General features: G+C 28.7%; 1 pseudogene; it reads right to left on the reverse strand.

Annotated features, from left to right (window-relative positions):
• Positions 1-3695: 3695 nt before the first annotated feature.
• The window catches only part of LOC142322772 (dynein heavy chain, cytoplasmic-like), a 30993-nt pseudogene continuing 10315 nt past the window's right edge, over positions 3696-24373 (reverse strand).

Genomic DNA, 24373 nt, shown 5'->3' on the forward strand with positions numbered 1-24373 from the left:
ACATTATTAAAAGAGATAAAAATTATACGCCTGTATATGTATATAAATCAAAATTTATTGCAGTATGGTTATAATGACACCCATCTGAAGATATTTAAAATATAAAGATAATATTATTATGATTGAAATATGTATTCTTCATTTCACAAAGAAAAATAATAAATTTGTCAAGAATTAGTCTATAACTTTCCCATACAAAAATTTTAAATTTTAATGAAAAAACAGCTTATTTATAAATTGTTTATTTGCAGCTTTTAATAATTAAAAATAAAATAATAATATTTTGGACCTAATATAATCAATCATTCATGTTAAGAGTCTACAAATATTATAATAAAAACAGAAAACTACTAACTTTTTTTTACCATTATTTACACCATTACTATTATCATAACATAGATCTGCTTACAACTAAAATATTATCATGACACACTGCATTTTTTTATGGAAACAAATTCTGAGCAACTTGCATATTAGATAAAAAATGTCAACATGCAGTGCACTAATCAAATGATTAATTACAAAGTGTTTAATAATAATACAAAACACATTAATAACTAAACTTAAAGAACATAAAATTAGACCTTTGCTATCAATATATATTAGGCAAAAAGCCTGTTACATCTTTGTAAATCTACCAACCCAAACTTTAATTATAAAATATCCTAACTGAGTTTGCTTTGTGTAGGCATTTCTTACAGCTAGAAAGCTTTAAGATGACTAAGTAAGGATCAATCAGAAATAATGCTGTTAAAAATACATTAACTACCAACATCTTAAAGTTTTATAATATTGATAACATAACCATTCACTTTTTCACATAAAAATAGCAAACCCACACAAATTTCACATCACCACCAAAATCTTTACATATAAACATATGACTATACTTATACACACATGCAAATACAACGTATAAACTATCACAGAAAATATTACAATTAGTATACATAAAAATTATTAGAAAATTTACAAAACAAATAAAAGGTACACAATTCAAAATATATATAACAGGTTGTTATAACATGGTTTAAACTAAAAGGTAATATTTTGCACACAAGAAAAACATCCTTTTATTCATCAAAGTTTAGAAAGCTAAGTTGACGCGCTGGCTGGAGATGGATTGTTGGATCAGTGGATAGATACAAGGAATTCCAACAAAAATGCACATTACATGCACATGAGACCACTGTAAGGTTTTTTTTATTTTAATTTAGCCTCTCACTCCTATCTATGTCAATATCATTGTCACTGATAACTGACACTGACTGGTGCTACCATCATTGTTTTCATTATCATAAATCTTTTAGTTTTGTATGTCAACAACTCTGTCAATCTCGTAATAATTCTGTTCTATTTCTAAGTTATGTTCTCACAGGACTGCTTCCAATAACCAGTTAACAATTCAGAAAAAAATTTCTCAGTCATTTCTTTTATTATATTTTGCCAATGTGACACATTTTCTTCCAGTGTGCATTCTATGTGGTCAAAACATCATTAAAGAATTTTGTTTCAAAGTAATGTGAAATTAGAGAAAATCAGTGAAAAAGAAGAGGCCTAAAGCATAGAGAAACAAAGCATAGATGTTGAAAAATAAAAATGTTATTGTGCACTAACTGCTCTTTAGTTTGGAGTTTTTGGCAAACCATAACAGAACTGTCACATCTTACTGCCTTGTATTTGCCTGATTTACCACCTGCAGACATCTTTCCATTCCCAAAAATGAAAACCATCATGAAAGGATGCCATTTCCAGATCATGGAATAAAATTAAAAATATCTGCTACAGAATGTGCAGGCTATTCCATACAACTAGAATGCATGAAGAATGGAAAAATGCTGGGAGTAGTCCATTAAAAATGGAATGTACTAATTTGAAAGAGATAAATTTGATTTCCTTGTATACATAAGTGAAATAATTTTGAAAAAGTTTATTTTGTAAGCCAAGCCTATCATGGATGAACTTTATTTTAAATTTCAATGTATAATCTCTTTGCCAGTAGGGTAGTTACTACATTAAAATCACAAATAATTAAAGAATTTTATTAAAACCAAATTAACCAAAGATTATCCCAACAAAATAAAACACAACAAAGAATTATAAACCAAAAATTGATTCATAAATACTATCAAGGTTTCACTGTATTTACACTACCGTAACTAATTTACAAGTAATTTAATTTTATACAAATGTAGATATTTATAAATAATAGTATATTTTATATTTTGATTGATATCAGCTTTTCAAATAATGTAGGCCAAAGTGAGTGAGTAATGAGTGAATGTGGTGTGTGTGTGTGTGTGTGTGTATGTGTGCGGGCACGTGCCTGTATTCGCACACATATGTATCTGTATGTGTATGTAAAATTTAAATTTCATCAACTCAAACCTTGATTATTCAATCTATTTTACTTCTCTCTCTTCTCTTTATAAAGTAAAACTTCCTTACGTATAAATATAATAAACAGCTAACTCAAATTTTTTTGGAACTAAAACTTAATATTTAATTCCATCTAAGTGTTTACCAAGATACAAATATTATCAATAAACTTCTGAAATGAATACACAGTTAATTTTACTATGAAAAAATTCTGATTTCCTTGTATCATTAATTGCTGGGATTTGTGTACTTGGGGAGCTGCTTCTTTGGAGAAGTTGGCAATGAAAAAAATATGCTGTATAGTCTGGCTTGTTTCTTGCTCTAATTAAGTTTAACAAATATTTTTTTTAAATTTATGTATTTGTTTTTCAATACAAGATATCATCATAGGCAGAGTATAACAAAAAATTACTGCACATAGTTCAGTTCCATTAATTTGTTTACCTGATACAGATCATTTAAAGCTGAGTCTCTTCATAGTCACTGTATTTGTTATGGAATACAATGTAACTTACAACATTTTTTCTTTTGTGTTTTTCTGTGTTACTGTATTTTACATGTACACAAGAAATCTATTGGCTGCCCAACAAAGACGAGAACAGTAAAGTTTTAGCATACAAAATTTTCACTTGTATAGTACTCTATATAAAGTTTCTCATTACAAATTAGACCTGTGGAACAATATTGTATCACTGGGCAATATTATAAAACTTTGCAAAAAAAAACTTTAGCAGTATTATAAAAAATTGAAATTTTATTAACTTAAATGTTTTTATTCAACTTTTGAGTTAGAAAAGTTTAACTAAATATAATTTTAATTAAAATCAAAATATTATTAATAGAAAATTTTACTCACTGATATAATAATAAACTAATCAATCATAATAATTATAAAAAGTTATAAATAATATCAGAACATTACTTGAAAAAAGTAAGCAAAGCTTCAGATACAACACTTGATCATAAAGTTATATAATCAGACATCATCTATAAAAATTCTCAGATGATTTCTAATATGTAGATATTAAAACTCAAATTCTTCTTGTAAAGAAACCCGATCTAAATCATCTCCAAAAACAAAGAATCACTTAAAGAGATGCACAGCAATATTAAGTTTACGTCAACACAATCTCTAAATACATCTTTTATCCCTACTTACATAATCATAAAACTCAAACAAATTCTAACCAAAACAGATTCGTAACAACCAAGAAAGGCGTACATTAAAATTTTAGAGAAAAAAAATAGAAGAAAAAAAGGTAGGCTTCTTTGAATATGTCCTAAATCCTTTATAAAAAAAGTTTGAAACAAAATTATTAAGAGTATGGGTCAATATCAATTTTTATCTGTTAAAAAAATACAAGCAGCAACTTTTCAATCAATAATAATTAACTTGACAATAATTTCTAACCTACTAATTTTTTTCTTTGTAGTCTTGTTTCCTACAAGGTAAACCACAAAATTTTGACAAAACTGTCTCATGATTGTGAATATGACCTTATGATGTTAGCCCTGATGGGCTTTATTTGTGAATATGACACCAATAATCATACTATTATTATCTGTATAGATTATATAACAAAGTCTATGCTGTGTAAAATAATTAACACGAGAAGAAAATGAAGCCAATTACAACTAACCATAAAAATTGGTATATAGAGCTCTTTGTTGTGAAGATACAACTGATAAAGTATGAATGATACAAATGTGAAGTTACAAATCTCAAATATAAATTCAAACATGCATTCTCCAACAATATTTAGATAATCAACAATTCATCTGATAACATTATTTGATAAAATAATTTTTGGATTAAAAAAGTTGAATTCATAAATAATAGTTTTATATATAAATGCATTAGTTTCAATTTTTTAAATTAATTTTTTTTTAAATTTAATAGCTGCTATTTTGGAATTTTCAAAGGTAAAATTTTTAAATGTATATATTTTGCAGAAAATTTGTGTTGAGTTCACAAATACCAAATTTCATAAAAATATTTTCATCCATTCCAAAGACATAAATTTTTATTGAAAAAACAAATTTGCAAGTAGAGGAAAAATAGAGCTAGATTAAGGGTTTTGTCCAAACAAACATTTCTGTTTACCATTGATTTTCTGAATCAGCCCCTTAATTTGGCCTTTCAGAATAGCCTGTAGGGAGGAAAAATATAACAAGAAAAATATACGGGTAATAAGATGACTCTTGTCTGATGGGGTCAAAATCTGGCCAAAACTGGGATATATACGGCTACATATAACCCAAAACTTAGTGAAAATTTCAATTTCTTTAGTCAACAAATTTTTTAGATACGAGGTGAAAATTGTTAAGAAATAATGTTGGATACTCCCCAACCCCTATTTCAACCGATTAAAAATTTTGGAATTTAAATAACTTAAGTAGTACTTTCATCAGAAGCTCAATTTTCTAGGATCACTATACAGTCAAAAATTTTAATGGTAAAACCAAACTATCCCTCTCTTACTGATTGCTATACTTAATAAACGCTAGGCACACACAGATGCAGTTTCACTGAATGTTCCGACAATTATTTCTTTTTAAATTAGCATTTATTTATATTCCATTAATTTATCTAACAATGTTATTTTTCATTTCTACGTTTTTCTTCACTAGAAATCTAGATTACATCTAACAATATCTGTCTATGTTAATGTTATCATCAGTGCAAAAATTAAAATAAACTAATACTAATGAAAGGATGACTTTATTAAACAGAAGAAAAATTGGACATATCCTGTTTTCTTTCCGAATGAATTAAAAACCAGCATAGAGTACTGGAGTATTAAATAATAAAAAAGTTTTACAAATATTGCAAAAAAAAAGTGAATGCATCATCATAGAGACAGTTTAATCAAATACAATAAATTTAACTAAAAATTTAATGGAACAGTTTATGGATTTATTTCACAAAAATCCAAGTCAAAGAATACATGAGACAACAAAATGTTTTAAGTACTGTAAAGCAATTCAAAGATTTGAATTAAGACAAATAGGAAGAAAGAAAGAGTGATAAGTACTATAATTCTGGGAGAAGAAGTATAATGGTTATAGAAAAATCAATCAAAATGAAAATACCAAAAATCACTGCCATGAGATGAAAAAAACTGGTTACAAGAAACAGAAAGATAACTAACTTTTCATTTTGATAAAAAACTGAAAAAGAATGTATTGAAACACAATAAAGTAACTGCTAATCAGAACAGGGTATGACTCTCTGGAAAGTTTGAAAACTTTTTTCCAACTAATTTTCTTGAATATCCACTTAAAAAAATACTTTAAATGTTACAATGACATTAAGATATTTATCATAATGCTATAATCATCAAAATAATGAAACTATGAAAAAGTGAAAACAATACCTCCTACATAAAATAAAAAAGAACCTCATAACTCAATCCATTTGCTCCAGAAAAATTCTTATTTAGATGAAAGGTGAACATATTCATAGAGTCTTTTCAATTAAAGTAGCAAATGACCTGAGCATTATCACAACACCCTTGGTTACATACTCATACGAGACTTCAGTACTACACAATAGTAATGTAATGCAACTGCATTCATTAACTAATATCAATCTTAACTAGGTTCAAATCATATTTAAAATATTTGAACATATCATACCAGATTACAGTAACACAGATAGCAGCATTTAAGACTATATTTTCTTACCTCAGTATTCACAAACTTCCTTAAAACATTTGTAACGAATAACGGATAAATAATTCATTTAATTTATAAATCAACATATAAATAAAACTGATTTATGACTGAAAATACAAAGAAAAGTAATATTGACAAACACACACACACAAATTTAGAAAAATACTACTGAAATAACAAGTAGAATACAAAGAGATTAGTACAAAAAAGTCAAATAAAAGATTATTTTAATCAAAAACAAAGTACATCACATTCACGAAAATCTCAATAAAAAAAATATTGTCACAGTCCTTTTTTTTAAATCATTCAATTTTAAGATTCTAAACTATAGTTACTTAAAAAGAATAGTCAAACACATACAAGTTAAACAAACTTTGAAAAAACAATCACGGTAATTATGTAAATTCATGAATAAAAACATATGCAAAATAATTCTATATAATTTCTAATTATGCAAAATAACTTTGTAAAAAAAAAAACATATTTAAAAAATTAACCAAAATAAATCGCTAATCACAAAAATAAACCACACATACCTTTTCTAGAGTTCGTTCATAAGTTCGTACGCTTTCTATTAACGAAATAGCAAATGGATACAACTGATTAGCCTGGTGAGCCTTGTTAACAATAGCAAGTGGAACACGGAATCCAAGATTATTTAAATTACAAACTTCTTTTGATAGTGTAATTATTTCTGGTAGAAAGTTTACCTAAAATTAGAAATTAAATATATAAACAAATAATACTAATAATAATAATAATAAAGTCATATTTCTAAATATTGGCACCACAGTGCTATAATCACGATTCTAGGCGTGTGTGCTGAGTCGACTGATATGTTAGAAGATGATTGATACCGTTCTTTATTCAGCTGTCTAGCCCCTGTAAGTTTCTTAGTGTACATTTAGGTCACATTCGATCTCTGATCAATTTTAAACGCAAGGAACATTAAACTGATTGTGGCATTTATGGAAAAGATGTAATGAGTGCAACGGGTATGATTGTTAAATGAAGGATGAGATAACACACACAAAGTTGAATGGAGCAGGCGATCATCTTTGATTTCTGACTATTTGATGCGCGCAATTAATAAAACAAAGAGAACAGATTCACCTCTCATCTCTTCCATGAATTTTTCTGAAATTTCACATTCATGTTCACACAAAATATTGAATTATTGAAAAATATATGCCTGCTGGGCTGTACTGAGTCACATAATCACTGGGTATCTAAGATGCTTACGATAACAGATGGGCAGCACATTGGAATTTTTGACTAGGTACAGAGAACAAGATGACTTGTTGAGTCGTATAGTCACTAATGGTGATGTATATAATGTCTAAAAGAAAAACCACAATCTTTGGAATAAGAACTTCATTGTGCAGAAAGACCAAATGCCAGAATTTTATTGTACAAAAAGACAAAATGCCAGCCTGGAAGATCACTTTGTCACAATGACAAAAAAAGTTTTACTTGTCAACTCCTTGCCTCAAGGCTTTATAATCAGTAAAGATGTCTGTAGTGAAACACTGAAAAAACTGTCATGCAATCCAGAACAATTACTGTGGATTGCTTACTCAGGATATTATGTTGATTCACAACAATGCTTGCCCATATGCTACCACCACAACACATCTCCTCACAATCTTTAGCTGGAAACAGTTTGATTATCCCCCTCTACAGCCCAGACCTTGCACTAAATGACTGTCCTGTGTTTGTGTCTTAAAACCTTCCTTGCTGGCCAACAGTTCCAAAATGATTTTTGTAATTTTCAGTAATTTTTAACCTATTTAAGAAAATACACAATGGGTATTAAAGAGTAATTCTGAGTAATCTATCCATGTTAATATGTAAATGTAAGTAATTACAGATAAATATATTTACAATGTTTTATGTTATTTTTACAATTAATAAACAATGGTGAATACTATAGTATTTTAATATATAAATTTAGAATCCATCGTAAAAAAAAAATTGAAGGTATAACTTACTCTGAGTTTTAATACATTTCCTCTGCCAGTACGTGAACGAGTAATTTCAATTGCAAATATGCGACCAGAAACTCCTAGATTCCTTTGCTGAACTTTACGAGCCCAATCTTCAAATATATCTAGTGTATTTAATTTTAGCCTAAAGCTGTCACCATCTGCTTTTAATTTTTGACCTTCTATGTGGTTTTGCCAACCTTTTCCTGTTAACAATAAAAAAATTTAAAACAATTATCATTGGATGATATATATATATATATATATATATATATATATATATATATATATATATATATATATATATATATATATATAACCAACATACATATCTACACTGTTACACTTCAGACAGTAATTCTATAGAGTCTAATTATTCACTTCAGGTGCTTTTCATACTAACAGTTTATGTTAATTACATCAGTAATATATTTCAGCAGTTTTGTGCATTACTAAGAAATAATACTCAAAATATTTTAAATAAAGTGTAACATCTATCCATTGGTACCATACTGCCACTTTTAACAATAATACATTATACTAACTAATAAATTCAATCGTTGGCACATGAAAGTTTTATTGTTACTAATGTAACATTTTACGTTGAATTCAAAAATGCAATTGAAATTTCTAGATTTGTGTGATAAAACATTTTTTAAGAATTACTTTTGCAGAAACTACTTATTTTTTTTAGGAATAACTTATATACATGAAAAAATACTTTAAATAATTTCTAACAAAACATGGGGTATAAATATAACATTATGAAGGCAATATGCATGACGATTCATTAATTGTAGGTATCGACATGCCAGCACAGAGCAGTTTTCTGAATCATATAATTAAGATGTAAGTATTTTGTATTTATATAAGTATTTTTTTAAACATTTGCTATGTATGCACTCTAGTGTGGCCTCATTCTGTTTTGTGATAGTGTCAAGAGCGTTGTTAGCGAATGAATATGCCAAGAAAGTGCATAAATAATCTGGACAATTTTTTCTGTTATATGTGTATCGATTTGGCGTTTAAAGAACAATGACAGATTTTGAAGACACTAGTTAAAAAATGTTATGAACTTTATTTTGGCTATAAAGCTGAGGGATCAAAATAAGGGCTGGACGCCTCACACCTGCTTTCAAGCTGTGTGAAATGTTTGATAGACTGGACTAGGGATAATCAGCACATGAGTTTTTCATATTGATGGTGTAGTGTCAACCACAAGATCATTTTTCAGACTGTAAATTCTGCATTACAAAGCTAAAAGGAGTATGTAGTAAACCCAAACACACAGTACAGTACCCAAAATATGTCGTCTGCTATAAGGCTAGTCCCTTATGGTAAGGACTTATCTGTACCACATCCTCTAATACTTCTAAATTTAGAAGATGAATCGGAATATGACGTAGACACTGTAATTCAAGCTGAGGAGCAAAATGATCGTACTTTTAAAGCGGATTTCTCTTCCATGAACTTCATCATCTGATAACTCAAGATGAATTAAATGATATTTGGAATTTGAACTTGTCAGAGAAACGAACCAAGCTTTTGGGGTAGGCTGAAAGGCTAAAATCTTTTCCAAGCTGACACTAGTGTGTTTCTTTTGTTAATTGTGGAAATTTCATGATTTATATTGTAAAGAAAATAGGTTTGAGTACTGTAATTATGTGTGCTGTCATCGATGCACTTCAATAAGAACATAACTCTACAGAATGAAGACTGTTCACATATTTTTTTTAAAAACTAGTTTAAAGGATGTTCTTGCATATGGCATCCTTCTAAACTGTTAGGTTATGTAAGTAACAAAAGAAAAAAATATGAGCAATGTGAAAATTCTGTTAAAAAAAATATTCAGTGTAACAAGTATCATTTAAATATATGTTGTGACTTATAAGTTATTGCATTACTAATGGATAACCATTAATATAATAAAAGAAAAGATAAAGCCATTGTTACACAAACTCTGGTCAAATTTATACAACTACAAGAACTGTTTTATTTACAGAAATGAAACATATTTCGTAAAAAATATGAGGTATGTTCAAAACATTTCCTGGAATCTGCCTTTTTTTAAAAAATTGTTTACATGGAAAAGTTTTACAGCATTTCCTTTAAAGCAGTTTCTTTCAGTAGCTACATCACTTTTCAAAAGTCTATAAATTTGTTAGAAACATTCCTGGAACCCAATTTGAGATCAAGCTGCCCACAAATGAAGAAGAATATCGACATACATTTTCTTGTTCACTGTCTGCCTATCAGGAATGAACTTGTACAGAATAATGCCCAGCAAATCAAAAGAAAACTTCCAACTGAACTTTCTCTTTGTCTCTTAACTAAACAAAATTTCTGTGACCATAAAGGTAATGTTGATTCCCACTCTAACAACTGAAGCTGGATCATAGAAAATACACAATGACACATCTCCATGATACAAAACTAACAGCTCTCCAATATTGTTGTATGTGAAACAGGGAAAATGCAGTTAATTGTGATCTAATCACAATTAACTCATCACTAATCATGATGCAGATAACTCATATTATGAATGCTGCCAAAATAAAACCAAAAATTTTTTTTATAATTACTGTTTTAAACTTTATAAGGTAATTCCGGGAAATGTTTGAATCTTGTATACATTTCAAAGCTCATATTTTCATCCAAATAATATACTTATAGTACATTATTAGATAGTTTTTTAATTATTTAAAAAAGTAAAAGATCAAAATACTTCTTACTAGAATACCGTATGCTTAGAAATGTTGACTACATAATTTGCAACTTACCAATACTATGACTAAAGTAACATTTCATTATATACTCTGCAATGAGCTGTGCAACATAAAGCTGGTGGCTATGCTAATACATGGTAAACATCCCAGAACACAGAACTCAGTCTCATGCAATATTTACAAACTATTTTTCATGAATTAAACAAACTGATATTCATAAAATGATGAATATTTTTAAATTTATTTTTATGATAAAATGGTCCATATTTAATAGCAATCTAGGTCATCAAATTGGGAAATGGAGATGGAATTTTTCACATCATAAAATTAATTCTCATTCTTACCAAGAACATCTTCAACTCGACGAAGATAAGCAGTTAATTGTCTGTCAATCTGTGTTGCCCAAATAATAGAACCAGCCACAGGTGGTAAATCCCGAACAAAACTCATTCTCGAGCTCTTACTTTGTGGATATTGGACCTGTTTAAACAGAATGCAGCGTTAATAACAATAATGTAGGTTATTAACAATACAATAACCTACAAAATGAAACTCTTAGAAGTAGATACAGTAGATATCTACTGTAGTACAGTAGTATCTACTGTAGTACAGTAGTATCTACTGTAGTACAGTAGTATCTACTGTAGAACAGTTTTCAATAATAAACAAAATTCAATTAATGTTAGTATAATAATAAAATACAAATAATGTTAATTTAATGACCTGAAAATGTTTAAAAGTTTTGAGTGCATCTATTGTACCGTTGTTATTAAAAAATAAGTATACTTAAAAGAAAAGATAAGAAAGCTGAACCATTTGGCTACTATAAATACACGGTATCCAGGCTAAAGGTATCTAAAAGTAACAGCTTATATTAAGAAAACCAGATAATATAATTTAATAATTTTTTTTAATAAACACAGCAACTAAGAAAGTTATAATGTAGGTAGTCAAGTTCAATGTGTACACCTTTTGTAGCTCAACAGACATCTAGATGATAATCTAACTCTTGCCAGGTATTTAGGAGCATCTGCCGTGTTATTAGACAAACAGCTTCAACAATTCTCTGTTTTAAATTATTCAAATCTCTAACTTTTCTTTGGTACACACAACTTTTAATAAATCCCCAAGCAAAGAAGTTCAAAGGAATGATATCTGGAGATCTACATAGCCATGCAGTTTGGTCCTCCTCATCTGATTCAACATCCAGGGAAAGACACGAAAACACCTAGGTGAAAATATGGTGTAGGACCATCTTGTTGGAACTAAATCCTAAAGAAATCTGAGGAACAACAAAATTCTCAAGCATGTCACGCTACGTGCGTCCTGTTACTGTGGGCTCCATGAAGAAAAAAAACAGACCGATAGCACCATTTATGTGCAGTCCAAACCAGACATTGATTTCAGTATGTCCCTTTCATTTTTGATTACTGTATGGGAGTTTTCAGTACCACAAATTTGACAATTGCATCTGTTAACTTTCCCACAAGTAAAAAATATTTCCATATCACTAAATAACAACATAAATTAGAATTGTTTTCAGAAAGGGGCATACCTCTGCAGCAAACTGATAATGTAAGCAAGGATTATTTGGTTTAACATGATGAAAGAATTGTAACTACGCCTGCAAATTGGGCCACTTATGAATAATGCTGTAAACAGTGGAACGAGCACTTTGCAGTTCATAACTAGCAACCTAATTGACTTTCCAGGACTGTTGGTGAACACATAGCATTCACAATCCACAGTCTTGTTACCAACAAACATTTTCATGATTTCCAGGTTGTGAAACCAAGCCTCCAGTCCTCTTTAAGTCACATTCCATTGATGAATAAACTTGAAAATAGGAGGACTGATACTTCATTCATACGTGCTGTTGAACACATGTAAGTGATTGAAACTCCACTAACCAAAGCATGCACTGAACCTTCTGTTAGGGGGGTCCACATCTCAACTGACTACAATTGCATTATGAGTCAACTTGCCTGCATATATATATATATCCGCTAAACTTAACAGTATGCAGAACAAATCTTGGTTTGTTAATTGTTAAAACAATTTATTTAAGTAAATCACCAGCAGGATATTCAGATGCGGGCGTGTAATTAAGTAAAAATATAGTAAGCATTTATTGGTTAAAAATAAATAAAATACAGTGATTGCGTTATTGTGTACGGGTTTTTTTATTACTTATACAGAACTTTCCTGCAATGTAAGTCACATTGCCTTCATCATTGAAATATATCCTCATTAAGCCATCCTCCAGATTCAAATGCAGCACGAGTTAGTTGTTTATATTTTGTACAGTCATCAGCAATCTTTAAACAAAACACAACCACATCATCATGCAAAAAAACATTATATACTAAAACTAAAATCGATCTACATTGCAAACCTCTGTCATCCCTCATCCCAGGATGTTCTTCATTCTCCAACTAAATTTTAGTTTCTTCAATGTTAAAACATGACCAATCAATTAAAAAAGGACAATATAGAGTAAACAGCATAAAGTGCCAACAGAAAAAGATGTAACCCAATAATTTTGGTATACATTTTACAATCTATGATTTAATGGATACTGTTTGTTCATAATAGGTAAGGTGCATTAGTCAGTGCCATTAGAAATAATACAATACTCAAAATGTATGTTATAAATTTTTCAGTTACAAATTTTAAGATGAAACTGCTTGACTGAACCTTGAGGAAATTAAATAAAGGACTTAAAGGATTAAAACAAGAAAAAGGTACTGATAAAAAGAAATCAAAACTACAGAAAAATTTAAGAAAATTAATTCAGTCTGATTATTTAATGTGGATAGATAAAAACATGCCAGTAAATAAGAAATGCATTAAATTAACAGTTTCACAAAAGGATTTAACCAGAATAATAAATAAGAAACACTCAAGAGCATTATGACAACTGTGTAAAATCAAAAGTACTAAGTGACCAAATAATTTATATAAATTTACCTTGAATTTCTCATGAAGTGCTTCAATGTCATCTTTCACACGCTGTATAAGTTGTGTCTGATATTCTCGAATATCACCTCTAATATGAGGTCTAACAAACAATGCATTAAATCTGCTACATATTCTAAACATTTCATTTGCATTCTTTGCTGTACCAAGTTGATCACGTAAATGAGCTGTAATACGAGCTTCAACACGGTCAATTCGTTCTTCATATCGTGATACAGCTGCCTCCCAAGCTTCTGCATCTTCATGAGACATATCCAAGCAATCCACTTCTTTTACATTCTCATAAGCAAGATTTACTTCCTGCAAAATTAAAAAAAAAAATTAGTTTTCCCTCCAAAAAGTATATATATAAATATTACCTACTCTCATGTTTCTACTCCTAAAACAATTAAATACTATAACAGTTGCCCATTTTCTTTCACATAACTCTTCTTTAAAACTTGAAAAAATAGATTTATTTTCAAAAAAAAAACTATTGTGGACAACACATGACTTCCTTGTACACCTATAAATTACATATACACTTTTTTTTAAATGAAAGGTACATAAAATTTTATTTCATTAAAATCTTCTGATATTTTTTCAGTTTTTTTTTTTTTTTTAATTATTATACATCATAACTTTTTTTCAGTGAGAGGTTATAATTATTAATAAATCAATACATTAAAAAAAAATGTTAAAAAAGGGAAAAATTTCCTTATAAAATTTTATTTAGCTGTAACTCTGGAACCAATAATAAGTAACACTTAATATCATTGAAAAGCTCTCAATAAGGGTTTACTACTGCAATAAAGAAAAAGTCCAAAATCCAATTTTGTTTAGATTTTGGGCTTTTTTGGACACTTTTGGTTCAGTTGATTGCAATCAAAAGGGGATGCGCATAACTAGATGTTACAACAGTTCTAAATCCAAAATTTCAACATCCTACAGCGAATCGTTTTTGAGTTGTGTGATATACATGTACTTCGTACATACAAACACATGTACAGACATCACGCCGAAACTAGCCAAAATGGATTCAGGGATGGTCAAAATGCATATTTCCGTTTATATCTGGAAACCAAAATTATAGGAAATGCAAGACTGCTAATTCAGAGCAAAAAAGTTAACATAGAAGGTGAAATAAGCACAGAACAGAATTTACCCCAAAATTTTACAATTTATATTTAAAAAATGTGACTACTTTAAATCCAACATTTACTCAAAATTGCATTGTAGTCAACTGTTTAAAAAATGTAAATTGGCAACAAGTTAATTTTTTGCACTCCTTAAACAATTAACTACCGGAATTCCTCTCATTCTTCAGACCCTAGTAACAAGGATAGATTTTTTTTTAATGTTAATATTACATTTTGATTGATCAGCAAGGCTGAAGCCAGTACCCAAACTTCTCACATTCAGAAAAGTTCCAATGTACAGAAAATTATTCCAAGCAATAAAAAAGAATGAAAGTTCTAAGAGATGAAGGCAATAATAAGAATATTGATAATATTGTGATAATAAGAACGGTGATAATATTGTACGGAACTTCTATAAATAAAGTGATTGTTTACACCATTGCGTAAAGTTGCGTTATTTCCTATTAATTCAAAGCTAGGGTTGGGTCTCGTTGTTTGTTGCAAGCTTGGTAAATTTATTACTGTTTCGTATTGGACTTGTCATATTTGTATGTTTGTTTATATTTGTTTGAGACCTGGCGTCAGTCTGATGGGCGATTCTGTCATCTTAGTGACCGCGTGTTTCATATCTTGTATTATTTATTGCTGCCCTCATACACTCCCTTTTTGTTTCATTCCCATACTAATACATGCACACATCTCTTGTTTTTTAAACACACTCTCCTGTCCACTGCCTAGGTTTGGTTTTCCCCTCTTTTCATTCACGCCATCTTTTCGGCAGAGTAGATCAGACATTCACCATGTACAGTTGACTGTGACTTTCTCTCTCAAACTTTGTGATAATTACTTTCATCGTATTCTTACTTATAAACGTCGTGGTCATTCTCTCTTGCTCTTCTCGTCAGCTTTAGTGAATTTCGCAGATTTCTATGTTTTCATCTAGCCTCGTTTCTTCAACAAGTTCATTTTCAAATCCAGTATTTCACATCTCTGCTGAAAGTGCTTCATCTACTACAAACCAGCCAATTCCATCGACTCCAAATCTTCTCCAGCTGCTTACTACAATTTTATCGATGCAGAATTTCTCCAACCTCATTGCTACAAATCTGAGACGCCACGTCCTGCTCAACCTCTAAACCACGTTTCACCCATGTATTCCTGATACACCATTGCAGACAGACTACGCCTAGGATTACTGTATGTATTCATATGTACTTGCGTTCACGAGTTCATCTCTTGCTAATATTTGTGTGTGATACAGGCAAGTGTAAATTATTCATTATTATTCATATTAAACGTTTATGTTATCATTGTTCATGTGTAGCCCATTTTATGGGTTATTAAATGCAAACTATCGTTCTTATCAAATCTACTTTTAATTTAAACACTACTTCAGAATTATAAAACTTATGTGCAATATATTTCATATATTACTATCGATAACTATTATTATATTTTGTGTTGTTCATCAAAAGTTTGTGTTCAAACGTCAGTTACTCAAAGTAAATTACCTTTACTTGAAATGTTTATTGCAATTAACTCTATCATTTAATCTAATTTAACTTGTTAATCGCCGAGATTAATTATTATCTACTCATGAACTATATTCATATTACTTCTTATATTAATCTAAAGAAAATTACTCCTGATGTGAAGTTACGTTTTTGGACTTCTTTGTAATTTTATATTTTCAAGAAAGCTTACTACTAATATGAACTCTATATTATTACTTATTTTAATGTTATTATATTGTAATTAACTCTTTTTTATACTGGAATTATTGTAATTTATTTTTCTAAGTTAATGAAATTTGTTCATTGCTAATTTTTCAATATTGCAGCACATTTCAGTAATGCAATAGTTTTCTAGTCATACTATGTTTATTGATGTTTTGTTTTTCTAAGTATATAATTGTAAATAACGTGTTTTATGTTCTCTTGTTTTCAGGCGTTGTTAAATTGTAGATTTTCAAAATGTGTATTTGAAAAATGTATATTCATGTATTTTCTCATTTAATATCATTGTTCATATGTTGATTCAGCTGATATTTATTAAGTATCATTAAGTTATGTTAATTTCATAATTTATTTTTATTTTTTAAGGTTAGGATTTAACTTATGTTCATTTGTTTTCTTTCTAATTAAAGTCCAATTTCTTTTGGCAAATACGAGCTGTGTGTTCTTTTATTTTTTGTTAACTTTACCCAACAGTGATTGTATACCAAACACAGAGATTACTGAGCAGGGCAAAGTCTTACAGATTAAAATTATCGCTATCTTTCTATCAGATTGGGATACTAAGCTTGAAATAAAAATTAAAACTTCGAAACTGACTAGAAACATCCTATGTTATGGAAAAAACCATTCTCAACAAATCTACACTCAATAAAATTACGAATAAATTTTTAAGAATACATATCTATTTAAAATACATACTTCAATAGCACTAGCATCAGCTGCTTCTAATGATAAAGGGTCTGGTGTTCGAGTCAGTTCATCAGGTGCAATACCATCCTGTCCTACCACAACATGCATCGTCGTACTGGGTGCAATACACGCACTATAACTGTTCTAAGTTGTTCATGCTGATGTCTAAACCTTCTCATGTGTTCCATACGAACTTGTAATCTTTTATGTGATGGTGAAACTCTCCAAACCATTTTCATTTGTTCATCTCGTTTCTTCTTAACAATATCCCTAAAACAATACAAAAACTATTATAAAACACAAATGTGAGGATTCATGCCTGGCGGTTCACACCCATTTTTGTGTTCAAAAGGTACATGAAACCTATCTCCTGAATAACAAGCTGTCTTTTAATATTTAATAAATTTACAGTATAGAAAATTAGATGTCAGATGTAACATGTAACAATAAACATTAACAAAAAACTATAACAGTTTGTCAACAACTCAGCCAGATCATCTCTAAAATGTGTTAACATTTGTATAAGTTGTACGGTTTAAAAATTTCTTTGGTAATAAATTCATTCCAAACACCTCTACTATGTAATTGAATAAATTAAATTTCCACTTGCCAACAATCTAAAAGTGTAAATCCTAGTACTTTCAGAGCTGTTACTCCATCTTCAGGGATTTTCTAAAAGATGTTAATTTAAATTCAAATTAATAATAGTTTTTAAATTAAACTGTTACGTTCATAATAGTCGGTCGTCAAGAATAAAATTAATTCGTACATCAATAAGACAGTAATGTCATGTTTGTAAGAAAGATGGTTGTGACTATTAACATGCCACATCAATTGTACATAAATATAATTATATATGCTGGCTTTTGAGATGTTTCCATAATTAACTGATTTAAGCCTTTAAAGTCCTCAATTTTTTTCACTATGTTTTCTTTTCGTGTATAAAAAATTCATATAAATCCAACAATTATGATAAATCTTCATTAGGTATATTGTTAAGCATTCACTTTCCTCTACTATTTCCACTTTTTTTATCTTATGAAATGTTTACAGCTTCGTATCTATCATTTTATAAAATTTGGTAAGAAACTCTTATGGTTAAAAACCATATTTTTGACTGCACATATTCTATGTTTTATTGACCATAATACACAAGGATATTGTAAAATTTATAAATATTTAACAATATGAGGTATTTCCCTGTTACCAAATTACAATATATTGTTTATGAATGGTGAGAGATATACCCTTAACAACTAAATGTAAATAAAAATACTCTATGCAGGTGTTGCCCCAAAAAGTGAGCACTAATAGTTAAATTTAATACAGTTTATTACTTACCACATTTTACACAGTGTAATTACATTAATACAACGTATAAATAAATGTAATGCTTGACTTACTATATTATAAATATAAATAAAAATAAAAAAAACTTTAAATAAGGAGGTCCAAATTTATCAGTTGATCAATATTGTATTTGGCTGGCAACATGCATGTTACCCAATCGACTCCATATTTTAATTTTTAATTTCAATCTTTTTAATATTTTTTATGTTTAATATGTAATTATACAAAAAGTTTTTTTTTACATACAACTGATGATGTGGGATCCCGTGAAAGTACTCTTGTAGAAAAATACGGTAAAATATTTCTTAATTCTGTACTTGATGGATCAAGTTGATTTACATATATTATATATATAAATTTATATTTAATAGATCAACCCAAGTACAGAATAATTGAAATAGGATGACTTACCTTATTTCATTAAATAAGCAGAAATGCTTTCATGAACTTAATTCGCATCATCAGCTGCATTATATTTATATTTCAAAAAACATCACAAACTTCCAATACATAATATCATATCACTTACTCATTTATATTAAAAACTTTTTAAACTAATTAAATTTTATTAAAAACTTTGATAAATAAATTTAACTTTAATTTAGAAGCTTATACAAAAATTAAAAAAACCTTTATTTAAATTAAAAATTATAATCAAAACAAGATTTTTATATCTTGGGTTGATCTATTAAATATGAATTAATTTCTATTGGTGCAGAGCAGTATGGTTATTAAAAGAATTGATTTAAAAAAATGTGAAATAATAAATGAAAAAACACCAAGCAATTTTAGCACTTTCAGCGCCATGTGTATCAATCTGATACATTTTTACCAATGTCAAAACGGCCAAGTGTATAATTTTGATGCATACGTAATGGTCTAAATAAATAAATAAAAAATGTCAGTTTTACTGATTTAGGCGTGGCGCTAAGAATGTTAAGATATTGCTATTAATATTTTACTTTTCAGCAAATTTTTTTTCAAGATATCTTTGCCATTTCATCCTCTGATGAAATATACCATTTCTCAAACTAAGTTTTTGTATATAATTCTACCACCTATTAAAATTTTTCTACAATTTTAAGTCTATATCAATCAATTTGAACATGAATCTGTCTGCTTTAGACTCTCATACTCGCACAAACGTTCAAATAAAATCTACATATGGGTTTCTGAAATATATACGAGACCTTATATAAAGCACTTATAAATAAGAACCTTATACTATATATTATTTCTATTTCTATATATATATGTGTGTGTGTGTGTTTTTTTTTTTATTAATATAACAGATATACAATTTAAAACCAACTGAAGATGTGGAATACCGCAATAACCGGTAATTGGAGATTATTAACTAAGCTAATTACTGTGTTTTGGTGGTTTATTAAATTTCATATAATTAAATCTGAATATTAATGAATTATTTGAATATTCAAAAAATATTATATATATATATAGTTTTAAAATTAAACATAAATCCTTCCTTAATATTTTTATTTAAGTAAATAAATGAATAACCTAAGAAGGCCCTGCAATTTATCATATTCATCATCCCATGTTGCAAATACAATGAAGCACTGTGTCATAACCTTTTCAAATTCATCAAATGGAATATGCATTAAACGTCTAGTGCCTAATACCTGAAAAAATGTAAAAAAAAAATCACAATAACAGAAATGCATACATATATTTTTATCAATTTATTCATTCATAACAGTACATTACAAATTTTATTTAATAAAAATCAATTTTTATAAGGTATACTAAAAAAAAGTAAATATATGTAAATTAACTTTTTTTTTTTTTTGTCTTCAGTCATTTGACTGGTTTGATGCAGCTCTCCAAGATTCCCTATCTAGTGCTAGTCGTTTCATTTCAGTATACCCTCTACATCCTACATCCCCAACAATTTGTTTTACATACTCCAAACGTGGCCTGCCTACACAATTTTTCCCTTCTACCTGTCCTTCCAATATTAAAGCGACTATTCCAGGATGCCTTAGTATGTGGCCTATAAGTCTGTCTCTTCTTTTAACTATATTTTTCCAAATGCTTCTTTCTTCATCTATTTGCCGCAATACCTCTTCATTTGTCACTTTATCCACCCATCTGATTTTTAACATTCTCCTGTAGCACCACATTTCAAAAGCTTCTAATCTTTTCTTCTCAGATACTCCGCCATATTAAATTAACAAAGTAAATTAACAAAAACCTAAATTAGTAATTTTGAGATATTTTAGGACTTTTAAAATAAAAATAAAAAGGTTTTCAAAATAAAAAGGTGAAGAATCACAATATTCTTACCACTAACAGGCACCTAATAGTGTATTAAAACAGTTTGATCAACATATTCATGAAACTTAGGTTACAAAGATTATTGACTGATCAAAAAGCAAGAATACAGAAAATGCATACTGAAATTTTAGATGTCGTTCTAGATGACAAACTATTCATATTTAACCTGATGGTACAGTGGAAAACCTCAGCTGTTATACACCTTGAGTGAACCAATTAAAAACAAATCTTGACATCATAGACAACATAATATTTAAGAAATGATATTTCACATAAAAAATGTTAAATTTCTGAAGACATTCTCAACATCATTTCAAAGCAAGTTGGTTTTTTAAAGTCAAAAAGTGTAGAATATTCATTGCCCCAATGTTAAGCAACTGTATACAATAATGGCCAATTAAAAATTTGCAATAATTATATCTGATTTTCTAAAAATAATTGGATAACAATGACACAAACAAGAAAAAAGTTCATATAGCATAAATTTTGTTTTTTGTGACACTATAAGTTATCCAAAAATTTTGGTTTATTTTTTCCAAAATAAAAAAAATATTTATTTAAATATTACAGCTGAATTCTTAATTCCAAACCATATAAGCTGATTTATTCTCTACTAAGCAAATTTTATTAAAAAAAAAAAGTTAATTTTTCCAAAATATGTTCAGTTGTCTTTGAATCATCTTAAGTGATTGGTCCTAACATTCTTACCCTTGCATCAGCATTCACAGTGTAATGTGTGAAGATATCAACAAGCAACACGACTTTTCAGTCCCAGAAGACAGTTGGGAGGACACTTTACTAGCTGATAAATGCATTTTCACCTTTATACTGCAATATTTTCCACAACTATGCCAGTCCATATTTGCAGATTTCGATTTGGGAGTATAATGAAGGAACCATGTCTCATTACATGTTACTATTTGAAACAAAATATTATTTCCCTCATGCAAAATTTGTGATTATGGAATGATCACTTCTAGAGCAATTCATCCTCTGTAAGGTGTTGTCATCATCATTTGTCCTTGAGCATAGAGTATACAACATCATATCATCATATCCCCAAACCGTGCACAGTGTAAACAAAATTGAATAGGGTTGAAATCCTCATTCATGAAAAGTTTCACACAATACTTTGCACACGTGATCATGGAACCTCTTGAATGACATGGTTCTACTGACCACAGAGACACATTTGGGAAAAAACTAAACAGCTGTCTGAAATTCTTGAAAAACTAAACAATTTCTCTCAAATTTGAGAAAAATTTATAGAATTTCTTACAAAACTACAAAAAAAAATAAAGAATTTGTCAAAAATTTGAAAAACTTAAGAATTTGGCAGAAATTTGAAAATAACCATACAAACTGTCAGAAATTTGAGAAAAATCAAGAAAAACTATAGTATTTCTCTAAAATTTTAGAAAAAACCAAATTTTTTTTACATTGAAAAAAACTAACAAATTTGTTAGAAATTTGAGAAAAACTACAGAATTTCTCACAAATTTGGAATAACTACAGGATTTCTGGCAAATTTGAGGAAAACTAAACAATTGGTCGAAAATTTGAGAAAAACTAAGGAACTTCTTGAAAATTTGTGAAAAACTACAGATTTTGTCTGAAAGTTGACAAAAAACTAAAGAATTTGTCATTAATTAAAAAAAAAAAAAAACTAAAAATGTTGGGAATTTGAGAAAAACTAAAAAAATTCTCCCAAATTTGCAAAACCCTTTAGAACTTTTTGCAAATTTGAGTCTATAAGAATTTGTTGGATATTAGTTGGATAGAAGTATGAATAGTCAGATACATTGTCAGATAGTAGAGATCTGACTGAATATAGTTCACTTTCATATGCCACATAATTCCAGTGATAGGCAAGGCTGTTCCTTTAATAATCCTGTACCTGTTCTTGACCAGCTGTTTAATTCCTGAAGGAAAAGTAATTTCTACTGCAGCATATATATTTAAACTAATCAAAGTAAAATCAACGATTAGTTATATATAGCTCTCATATGGAAAAAATTCACTAATCTCAAAAAGGATTGTGAATAGGACCAAGAAAGCTTAAGCCTAGAGAAGGACTTAGGCTTTCTTGCAGGTGGAGATTTCCTAAACTACATTTTCTCCAACAGTAATCTTTCTTTATTCCTTCCCCTTCTTTCCAATTATTTTCAGTTCTGTGGGTTTACATCTACTTCTACTAAACCCTCCATGTTAAAAATTTTAAAACCTCTACAGTCTGTACAACCTAAGTTATAAGGGGTCTGTCTAACAACCAATACTTATCGGGTAAAGCCAGGACTCTGACTGAACCTCCTTCCTCAAATTCACATGCACAAACAGATCTAAATAAATAAATAAATAAATAAAAAGCTCAGTGAAAATCAAACATATAAATTTTAAAACTGTACTTCTTAAAATGATAAAATACCAATACTGATGCAAATATTCCAACTTATCACAATACTAAATGCTTAAATATATAATATTTTAATAATTTTTACCTTTAGTAGCTGAGCAGAAAGATCGCGAGATATAGCTTCAACCAATCTTAATGCACGTTGCATAGGATACTTGGTATTACGTATTTTACGTAAGTGATTAAATATTAGCTGTTCAGCAGTACGAATGCGGTCCAGTTCAGTAGCCGACAGTAAATCATTTATTGGGAAATCTTTCATCAATGGATTATAATCATTAACTGTTGCAAGTGCTTGTTTTAAACCTTTAAAAAAATTAACAAAAGATTTTTTACTTCTTTTTAACTTTTCATAATTGAAAAACACTTTTTTTATAATATAAATCTCTTATTAGTTTAGCGGTAATAAATATATATCGGTATAAATATATTTCTGTCCATAGATGGATTTGCATAAAAACCCAACTAAATAAAAGAAAGGATCACTATCACAAGAAAGAACAGTTACATCTTTTCCTAACATGTCTACTTCTACTTTCATAACAAATGCAGTATTTTACTACTACTAAAACATAAAATAATATTACACCTAAAATGTTTACTTCTTTTTCTTTTTAACTTCCTTAACTTTGCCAGAAAAAGAAATTACTGTTTAGGTATTGCTCTAACCCTTCAACTTTATATCACCGATTTTAATTTCATTACACTTCAGTTTAATTTTATTTCAAAACTAAAATACGTATAAACTTGTTATGATACACCAAAGTACCTTATTATTTTACTCACGCCAGGGATCTAATTTTAAAATCTGATATCAAATTATATAATATATTACAACAGATAAATGGAAATCCAAGCTGTAACAATATCTCTGTTGTTCCAAAGTTTATTTCATAACAAAATTTTTGAAAAATAAAAATAATGTGGGAAATGCATCCTATACTAATAAATAAACGACCATCGCATTATAAAAAATTGAGAAATTAAAAAAAATATATATACTCAAATAATCTCAACATTC

The sequence above is a fragment of the Lycorma delicatula genome, chromosome 4 (genome assembly GCF_047948215.1).
Source record: "Lycorma delicatula isolate Av1 chromosome 4, ASM4794821v1, whole genome shotgun sequence".
Taxonomy (NCBI): domain Eukaryota; kingdom Metazoa; phylum Arthropoda; class Insecta; order Hemiptera; family Fulgoridae; genus Lycorma; species Lycorma delicatula.